The sequence below is a fragment of the Salmo salar genome, chromosome ssa14, assembly GCF_905237065.1.
Source record: "Salmo salar chromosome ssa14, Ssal_v3.1, whole genome shotgun sequence".
In the NCBI taxonomy this organism is placed as follows: domain Eukaryota; kingdom Metazoa; phylum Chordata; class Actinopteri; order Salmoniformes; family Salmonidae; genus Salmo; species Salmo salar.
This window is the reverse complement of record NC_059455.1, coordinates 36,610,379-36,620,979: the sequence shown is the minus strand read 5'-3', so window position 1 is coordinate 36,620,979 and position 10,601 is coordinate 36,610,379. Positions and strand designations below refer to the sequence as shown.

Sequence of the window (10,601 nt, the reverse complement as noted above, 5' to 3'; positions counted from 1 at the left end):
TCCTCTCTATCTCACTCCTCACTGTCTCTCTCCTCTCTATCTCACTCCTCGCCCTCTCTCCTCTATCCCACTACTCTCTATCTCACTCCTCTGTCTCTATCTATCTCAATCATCTGTCCCGCTCCTCTCTATCCCACTCCTCACTGTCTCTCTATTCTCTCTCACTCCTCGCTCTCTCTCCACTCTATCTCACTGTCTCAATCCTCTCTATCGTATTCCTCACTGCCTCTGTCCTCTCTATCTCACTCCTCTCTGTCTCTGTCCTCTCTATCTCACTCCTCACAGTCTCACTCCTCTCTCTACTCCTCACTGTCTCTCTTCTCTCTGTCTCACACCTCGCTCTCTATCCTCTCTATCTCACTGTCTCTCTCCTCTCTATCTCACTCCTCACTGTCTCGATCCTCTCTATCTCATTCCTCACTGTCTCTGTCCTCTCTATCTCACTCCTCTCTTTCTCTCTCCTCTCTATCTCACTCCTCACAGTCTCACTCCTCTCTTTCTCACTCCTCACTGTCTCTCTCCTCTATCTCACTGTCTCTCTCCTCTCTATCTCACTGTCTCTCTCCTCTCTATCTCACTGTCTCTCTCCTCTCTATCTCACTCCTCACTGTCTCGATCCTCTCTATCTCATTCCTCACTGTCTCTCTCCTCTCTATCGCACTCCTCACAGTCTCACTCCTCTCTATCTCACTCCTCTCTCTCTCTCTCTCTCTATCTCACTGTCTCTCTCCTCTCTAGCTCTCTCCTCTCTAGCTCTCTCCTCTCTATCTCTCTCCATAATCTCTATCTCTCTCCTCTCTATCTTTCTTCATCTCTCTCTCTCCATAATCTCTCTCGCTCCTCTCTCTTTGTATTTTTTTAACTGTATAAGAGCTACTGTGAGTGGCATTCACTCTCCACAGCCCAGTGCAACGTGACAGGGGACTGCCATGTTACATTACTGTGTGTGTGTGTGTGTGTGTGTGTGTGTGTGTGTGTGTGTGTGTGTGTGTGTGTGTGTGTGTGTGTGTGTGTGTGTGTGTGTGTGTGTGTGTGTGTGTGTGTGTGTGTGTGTGTGTGACAGTAATAGAGAGAGAACAGTGGAGAACTCCTGCTGTGTTGTAAAGGTCAGCTCTAGTTCCCTGCCCCAGTCTCAATACAGCCTCACTGCTTAGAGAATAAAACACTATTAGACTCCAGCGTTCAGGTCATGGACACACATTGTAATAGAAGAATAGTGGTGTGATGTCTACACCTTACAGTCACGTTCATAGCGTACAGAAATGGTGAATCATGCATAATGTAATGTACAGTGTTGACGAATTGACCTCTATAGCCCAAAAGTGCTGACTACACTTTTCCCTATGATCAATGAAGGCATAGGGACCCTGGGTCGGTCTGTCCCACACACACAAGTCCATGTGTGCACGGGAACACAAACACTTTCCTCACACCTCCTGTCAATAGCACTTATCACTTGTGATCAATGACCTATCCTCTCATCAATGATATATCAGGAACAGTATCCTGTCAACTGACACCACTAGCACGTCTATGTGCGTGTGCGTGTGTGTGTGTGTGTGTGTGTGTGTGTGTGTGTGTGTGTGTGTGTGTGTGTGTGTGTGTGTGTGTGTGTGTGTGTTTGTGCTCCTGGGAGAGAGCGACCCAGGTTCCTAGTCTCACTACGTTGTCCATCCACATCCGTAGCATGATAGTGTGTTGGCGGGATGAAATGACCCCGCACCTATTTCTCTTCCTCCCTCCCTTCCTCTCTCTCTCTTTCTCTGGGGAACAGTGTAAGTGTAATCTAACACGGGTCAGAGCTGCTCTGGCCCGGAGTTAAAACACACAACTCATCATTCACTCACTCAGACCTGGGTCAGATTCACTCTTATCTAATAAACACACAAACACACACCATCAATTGAGCAGGAGCTTGAAACAAACTCAAGCACCCAGAGACAACACTTTACAACAAAGGATCCATCTTCTAATGTACCCTTTTGTATGGGTCCTTCTGGTCTGTACCCCTTTGTATGGGTCCTTCTGGTCTGTATCCCTTTGTATGGGTCCTTCTGGTCTGTATCCCTTTGTATGGGTCCTTCTGGTCTGTACCCCTTTGTATGGGTCCTTCTGGTCTGTACCCCTGTGTATGGGTCCTTCAGGTCTGTATCACTTTGTATGGGTCATTCTGGTCTGTAACCCTTTGTATGGGTCCTTCTGGTCTGTACCCCTTTGTATGGGTCCTTCTCGTCTGTTCCCCTTTGTACGGGTCTCTTAGTTGGAAAGTTTTCTCAGCTATTTTATTTCCATCTGATGTTCAGTACATTACGTGAATTTAGCATTAAATGATATCCAATGATGGCATGATGTCAACAAATCATCAAGTTCCTGTATTCGTAATGATTCACTTCCAGGAGGTAGGCTGAATTGATTAAATGGACAGCATTTTTTGTTAAGAAACGATGATGACAATGTTGGCTTAGGGTTATGAATAAACCAGCTCACTCTACAGTAATCATCACAGGGTTAATATCATGTAGGTTGTCATGTCTGAAACAGCCCACTGTAGCTAAACCTCACTGGTGATGCCCTGGTGTCAACTCCCCCCCCCACACACACACACACATGTAACCGATGTGAAATGGCTAGTTAGTTAGCGGTGGTGCGCGCTAATAGCGTTTCAATCGGTGACGTCACCCGCTCTGAGACTTGAAGTAGGGTTGCCCCTTGCGTTGCAAGGGCCGCGGCTTTTGTGGCGCGATGGGTAACGATGCTTCGTGGGGTGTCAGTTGTTGATGTGTGCAAGGGTCCCTGGTTCGAGCCCAGGTTGGGGTGAAGAGAGGGACGGAACCTACACTGTTACACACACACACACATATTAGACACTCACGCGCGCACACACACTGAGAGTGGCCAGGTTACATAGTAGCATGCTGATTTATTGATTATTGCCACCATGCTGTGAGTTCCACATTCTCAGAGCAAAAAGAAGGCAAGGGATATGTTGGCACAATCTGACTCTCTTCCATTCTGAACCAGGAAATACTATAATTCTACACAAGTCCAAACCAAACCCAGACCTTCCACTTAAAGTACCACTTACCCACCCTAAACCCAACTATAAGGCTTGTTAGACACATGCCTTATCCACTCTAAATATGAGGAATGAGGTTCCTCCCTACTTCCCCCTGGCCTCTCTCGCTCTCTTTTATACATACTTTATGTATCACTTCACCCTTCTTTCATTCCTCTTATTCCTATCTCTCTCTCTCTCTCCCTCCCTCCCTCTCGCTCTCTCCCTCACTCGCTCTCCCTCTCCCTCACTCTCACTCTCTTCCGCTTGCTCTCTCCCTCGCTCTCTCTCTCAAATCAAATCAAAGTTTATTTGCTCCTTCGTTTTGTTGAAATTGGGTGAGAGGTAATTTTCCTCGCACAGCTCCTACAGGGCTCTTCCCTGTAGGCTGTCTCATCGTTGTTGGTAATCAGGCCTACCACTGTTGTGTTATCAGCAAACTTCATGATTGAGTTGGAGATGTGCACTGCCACTTGAGACTTGATTCGTATCTAGATACATGGGCTCCTATACAATTCAGGAACGATACGTTTAGTTTGAAATGATTCACTATGATTCGGTTTGCTTAGAGAATGAATCAATTCGATACGATCAAATGCACTAACATTTGTTTATTTAATTTTCCATTCTAAATGAAAATCTCCTGCTGATGGAGCTCATGAGCGGGACCTCTGAGCTGGATCTGGCGGATCTGACGTGTGTGTGTGTGTGTGTGTGTGTGTGTGTGTGTGTGTGTGTGTGTGTGTGTGTGTGTGTGTAATAATGTAGGTTTATGGTGTACAGTGAGGGGGAAAAAGTATTTGATCCCCTGCTAATTTTGTACATTTGCCAAATGACAAAGAAATTATCAGTCTATAATTTTAATGGTAGGTTTATTTGAACAGTGAGAGACAGAGTAACAACAACAAATTCCAGAAAAACGCATGTCAAAAATGTTATAAAATGATTTACATTTTAATTAGGGAAATAAGTATTTGACCCCTCTGCAAAACATGACTTAGTACTTGGTGGCAAAACCCTTGTTGGCAATCACAGAGGTCAGACGTTTCTTGTAGTTGGCCCCCAGGTTTGCACACATCTCAGGAAGGATTTTGTCCCACTCCTCTTTGCAGATCTTCTCCAAGTCATTAAGGTTTCGAGGCTGACGTTTGGCAACTCGAACCTTCAGCTCCCTCCACACATTTTCTATGGGATTAAGGTCTGGAGACTGGCTAGGCCACTCCAGGACCTTAATGTGCTTCTTCTTGAGCCACTCCTTTGTTGCCTTGGCCGTGTGTTTTGGGTCATTGTCATGCTGGAATACCCATCCAGGACCCATTTTCAATGCCCTGGCTGAGGGAAGGAGGTTCTCACCCAAGATTTGACGGTACATGGCCCCGTCCATCGTCCCTTTGATGCGGTGAAGTTGTCCTGTCCCCTTAGCAGAAAAACACCCCCAAAGCATAATGTTTCCACCTCCATGTTTGATGGTGGGGATGGCCTTCTTGGGGTCATAGGCAGCATTCCTCCTCCTCCAAACACGGCGAGTTGAGTTGATGCCAAAGAGCTCCATTTTGGTCTCATCTGACCTCAACACTTTCACCCAGTTATCCTCTGAATCATTCAGATGTTCATTGGCAAACTTCAGACGGGCATGTATATGTGCTTTCTTGAGCAGGGGGACCTTGCGGGCGCTGCAGGATTTCAGTCCTTCACGGCGTTGTGTGTTACCAATTGTTTTCTTGGTGACTATGGTCCCAGCTGCCTTGAGATCATTGACAAGATCCTCCCATGTAGTTCTGGGCTGATTCCTCACCGTTCTCATGATCATTGCAACTCCACAAGGTGAGATCTTGCATGGAGCCCCAGGCCGAGGGAGATTGACAGTTCTTTTGTGTTTCTTCCATTTGCGAATAATCACACCAACTGTTGTCACCTTCTCACCAAGCTGCTTGGCGATGGTCTTGTAGCCCATTCCAGCCTTGTGTAGGTCTACAATCTTGTCCCTGACATTCTTGGAGAGCTCTTTGGTCTTGGCCATGGTGGAGAGTTTGGAATCTGATTTATTGCCTCTGTGGACAGGTGTCTTTTATACAGGTAACAAGCTGAGATTTGGAGCACTCCCTTTAAGATTGTGCTCCTAATCTCAGCTCGTTACCTGTATAAAAGTCACCTGGGAGCCAGAAATCTTTCTGATTGAGAGGGGGTGAAATACTTATTTCCCTCATTAAAATGCAAATCAATTTATAACATTTTTGACATGCATTTTTCTGGATTTCTTTGTTGTTATTCTGTCTCTCACTGTTCAAATAAACATACCATTAAAATGATAGACTGATCATTTCTTTGCCAGTGGGCAAACGTACAAAATCAGCCTGGGATCAAATACTTTTTTTCCTCATTGTAATGCCTGCAATGCAGTGAATAAAACGATATGACAACAATAACGTCTAATGTAACTGGCCCCTCTAACAGTACAACTGGCCCCAGCTTGGCCCCCCCAGTTGAAATGGTCTAGAACCGCCACTGGGCACACAGCCAAGACAACGCAGGAGTGGCTTCAGGACAAGTCTCTGAGTCATTGAGTGGCCCAGCCAGAGCATGGACTTGAACTCGATCGAACATCTCTGGAGAGACCTGAAAATGGCTGTACAGCAACGCTCCCCATCCAACCTTACAGAGCTTGAGAGGATTTGCAGAGAAGAATGGGAGAAACTCCCCAAATACAGGTGTGCCAAGCTTGTAGCGTCATACCCAAGAAGACGCGAGTATGTAATCTCTGCCAGGTGCTTCATCAAAGTACTGAGTAAAGGGTCTGAATACTTGTGTTTGAATCTATTTTCTGACCGATGAATACTACATTTGGATTGGTTTGGGGCTCAGACGCTCCAATAAGTCGCTAGTGGTCATCCAATGTGATTCAACAATAACAATAGTGTGCCGCTACCCTGCCTGAGAACCGCGTTATTCACTGGTATTCATTGAATTGTGCACAATGTGTGACGTGTTTTCCGTCAGTGAGGAGGCAGTGCCACAGAGTACATTGATCTGAACGGTCTAGTTCTAGAACATCTCATGTCGTTGGCTGGAGTATTCAAGATTCAACACGTCAAAACTTTAGCCAAAGTCTTGCAATGAGACCGATACACGTAGCTAACATTCTGCCAAGCAGAGAGCTAGCTAGCTATTTTGCTGTACATAGCTAGCCTGGCTTACTGATATTTAGTAAAAAATGTGACCCTGTTTCTGGTCCATGTATTTCATGAAACTCGTTTGCTACAACAAGTGGCAAATTCGTTTCAAAGTTTCATCATGGAATTGTAAAGAGGCACCGTTACCATGGAAATGTTCTCAACTGCACGTCTAGTGTTCTCTGAACGCCCCATTTTTTTGTCAGCTGTTGTAAACAAAACATTCTAAAACTAGCTAATTTTATCTCTCTTCTCATGTCAACTGTTATAGCTTCATTATTTGACATCTAAACTCTAGAAAATATCAGTCATGACAGGAATAAATCAACATTAACTCCTGGCAAGCCTGTATTTCCAGCCGCACCATTGTCGAGTAGTGGAGCAGAATACGATCGGTAAGCAAAGACATCGTTTTAGCTACCTAACAACAAAGTAAACATTTTATAATGCTAAACTGTTCAGGAAAATGCACTACCCAAGATGTATAATATTAGCCTACTGCACACATATTACTGTTATTCCCCAGTTGAGCTGTCTGGTTGAGATGTAAACAGACCTAGCCCAGAAGATGCACATGTATTGAGTGTATAAAACTAACATGACATTATACTGAATGATTGGAAACATTCATTCTGCCTAATAACCTCCTTATCCAATGATGGAAACAAATACTGACTCCGTTCATCCTAAACTGAATGTTTTTACCCTGGAAATATAAGACTGATGTTCATCGAAGGCAATTCTGTCATAGTTGTCAAAAGGTAAAATCGTATTCCAGATTAGGATTGATGGAGCATGTTTGATACTTTGTCTATCTAGGTCAGGGACGGTCAATTCCAGTCCTCGGGGCCAGAGTGGTCACTCTTTTTCCCCATCCCTAGCAAACACAGCTGATAAACTAATTGTAAACGGAAGATCATGATTAGTTGATTATTGGAGTCAGATCTAGATAAGGGTTGGCCTACTCCAGTCCTCGGGGCCTGATTGGTGTCACACTTTTCCCTAGCCAACACACCTGACCCAATAATCAACTTATAATGGGATTCAGTTTAGAATGCAATTACTTTAATCAGGTGTGATTAGTTGGGGGGGAAAGTGTGACACCAATTAAGCCCCCGAGGGCAGGAGTTGCTCATCCCTGATCTAGGTCTACATCTGAGCTGGCGTCCTTCCAGAATCACTTACTTATGTACACGGTTTGCTTTCTCTCCTCCAGTCTAAGGCTGGAGCCCTACTGGCAGCACTTGACTACAACCTTTGTAACCGTTGTCCAGCCTTGGAGAACGCGTAGGGCAACAAGATGTAAGTGTTAGTTGTCCTCTCGAATGTGAAAAATACAAATTTCTTAGAACTCATAACAATATAATATATGTTATGGCTGTTATATTTCAACACTTCAGTTCTGCACTGATAGTAATGAAGTTATATAGAATAATATTTTGTCAGTATTTTGTCTTTCAGCTAAAGGAGACTACAATAACAAGTCTCAAAAGTGACGTGTCCACGCATTGAAAACTGCAAAGGAATACACCTACATCCCAGAACTTCAGAGAGCAGTGTTGAGAAGACTGGGCTCTCAATAGGGTCTAGGAGAATGATCCAGAGATCAGATGACCAAAGACTCCATGAAGTGGCACCAACAACTGAGCTGCTACAACTTCGAGGAGATGTCACCACGCAGCACAGGATACAGTTAGCAGCACACCTTTGAGCTGGGAAGGACTGGAGCATTCCCTGTTGTCAGACTTGGTGCTTCCTGGAAAGTGTGAAAACCGACAGAGAACTCAGAATTGTTTTTGAAAGAGGTGGGCCTACAATCAAACATATAAATAAGGGAAGTTTGTGTGGGAAACAAACTTGTGTGAGAAACAGTACTTGTGCATTTATCTAGCATATAGTCATCATTGTACTTTTGGAATGGCTTTAGAAGAATTTACTAAACTGTTATTTTCCTGGATATCTACGCTCTTGACGGTTTACACTTCAAATGAGCAGACCCACAGGTGGATAGATATCCAGAAAGACGGACGGACTACCCTGGTGTAAATGCAGTACAAAACAAGTCGGTCCGATTAGACGATCAGGCCAAATAGTTTTATTAGGTAGATAAACAAGAATACAAGGTAGTGTAAGGGAAACAATGTGGTGAACTGGTAAAGTATTGAACTGATTTCACCCAGACCAAGGAAAAATTCACAAAACTACTTAAAGATATTACCATATTTTCTTAATTTAGATCCAAATTAAGAATAAAGTACGGTGTAGTCATGGAAAGTGTCATCTTGTTATGGTAACATACTTGGTAATAAATACATTGAATATTGCAGTGGTGAAATGGCAGCAGTTGTGTGTTGTAAGGTGCAGGAGTCTCCCTGCAATTAAGGCAGGTGCACCAGTGAGGTTGTCTTGGATTTCTGGAGACCCTGGGATAGCTCTCCGGTACACCATGTCAAAAATCACTCCAGGTAGAAGGGAAGCGGACAGCTCCAGCATCTCCCCTTCAATGGACAGCTCTCGCAATTTAGTCTGTAATGATAATAAAAAAGCAACATGAAATTACAGAATGTAGCCAAATGTTGTGTGATATGATTGTAATATTGTGAAACGGGTAAACAGTACCACAGGTGAAAGACTTTTACTAACCTTCTTCTCGGCCAGCCTCTCCTTTCAGTCGGGTAGCCCTTTCAAGGTCTTCCTGTCCAATTCTTTCTGCAGTCCTGCCTGTGCCCCTGGACGGTCTGGGGCTCTTCAAAGCTGGAATCCTACAGAAAAAACATGTACACAACACAGTTATTAGGATTGTTCACTACATGGTTTTATGTAGAAACAATAATGATTTTCATGCAGAAGAGTTGAGTATAACACTTCTACAATCATACACATCTTCATAGCCATGGCTCTCGAGAATCAAGCGACCTTAACAGTAATGTTATTAGCTAGCTAGTATAGGAATCAGAGAAGGGCAAAGGACTTGCCAAAGCAAAGGTTATTTTCCATGAATGCAGAGGTATGATAGTCAAAATTAATATTTTACACTGCTTTTTTACGTAAGTATGATAGCTAATGTACTAAAGCTATCGTCATGTTGCTATCTTGTACCAGGCAGGGAAATTCCCGGTAGCTAAGCTTTTAGCTAGCAACCATGTAACGTTAGCTAGCTAAGTTTGATAGCTAGCTACCTTTCTGGCTGACAGCGTGGATATTTTTTATTACAATATAAAAAGGAGAATAACAGCCGGTGTATAACATTTTGAGTACCTGTTCTGAAGACAGTGTTGCTAAAATGGAATTGAGTTATCATCAAGCTGGTCCATAACTGTAATTGCATCAGCATCCACAGCCTCATATTTCCCGACTGTTGGGTTGTCACTATCACAGCTACAAAGTCTCCGAGCGGATGTTGAATCTACGTCATCCCAGCGGCGACTTGCAATGAGAGCTGGGGTTTCTGGCATATCATGTTTAAATGTAGAAGAAATACAACATTCTTGACAGAGGGGTCTCCAAAAACACCTGTACACACATTGTTACGCATTGCAGGTTTAAACATTTGAACCTGGGACCGATACAACATCCTCTATGCACTTCCTGATGAACACAGTCAATGTATACGTTGATACGATTCCCAGGGGCGGATGAATAGGGCTGAATGGGGCTGCCTCGGGAAGTCTCTCCCTCTCTCTGTCTCTCTCTCATCTCTCTCTCCCTCTCTATCTCTCTCTCTTCTCTGTAATCCTTTGCTTCGGCTGGGCAGAGAGGAGCTCTGATCTACCTGCCAAGAATCAAATGGACCTGCCAAATGCCAGACTGCACAATAAGATCAGCATACACATAAGCAGATACAGACACACACATGCACACACACTGAATACCCTGCCAGTACCACAGAATGAGGAGAGCAACAAATAAATACAATAACGACACACACACTTTCTCTTTTATACACACAGAATCACACACACAAACAGACACAGGCTTACCTCCAGCCTGGTCTCATAGACTAGATGTAACATAGTAAACGTTACAAGACAGAAGGCTCCGTCATTGGTATGGTTACAAGACAGAAGGCTCCGTCATTTCCTGGTTGCTAAAATTTGAATCGTTCACCTAATTTCAGTTTATGTCACAAAACAAGAAAGTACAGTGTAGAGAGTCATTGTACCATCTAAACCGCTGTGAAATATATTTTCCACAACCAAAAATATAGCATTTTCAGCTGTTATAAACTGGTGTACAAACCCAAAAGTAAAAGATGCAAAAATGAAACGCAAGCATGGGAAGCATAAAAATAGAGCACATAGAACTTCCAATGAGAATGACAGATCTGTCACATTTCTATGTGAATTTGGTTGGGTTGCCCAAAAAGTTACATATTG

General features: G+C 43.8%; 1 protein-coding gene and 2 long non-coding RNA genes across 9 annotated transcripts in view; 1 reads left to right on the top strand and 2 right to left on the bottom strand.

Moving 5' to 3' along the window:
- The window catches only part of LOC106569453 (ephrin type-A receptor 3-like), a 242,004-nt gene that overhangs the window by 209,870 nt on the left and 21,533 nt on the right, over positions 1-10,601 (bottom strand). The gene's annotated exons all lie outside the window — the stretch shown is intronic.
- On the top strand, positions 6,363-8,304 carry LOC106569457 (uncharacterized). Of its 2 annotated transcripts, none has more exons than XR_001320498.2 (3): positions 6,363-6,620; positions 7,442-7,527; positions 7,687-8,304. It is a non-coding gene; the product is annotated as an uncharacterized lncRNA (long non-coding RNA). The 2 variants fall into 2 exon arrangements; XR_001320497.2 differs by having other exon boundaries at positions 7,672-8,304.
- On the bottom strand, positions 8,301-9,659 carry LOC106569456 (uncharacterized). Its single transcript, XR_001320496.2, has 3 exons — positions 9,484-9,659; positions 8,869-8,987; positions 8,301-8,751 (listed from the first exon to the last, which is right to left on the bottom strand). It is a non-coding gene; the product is annotated as an uncharacterized lncRNA (long non-coding RNA).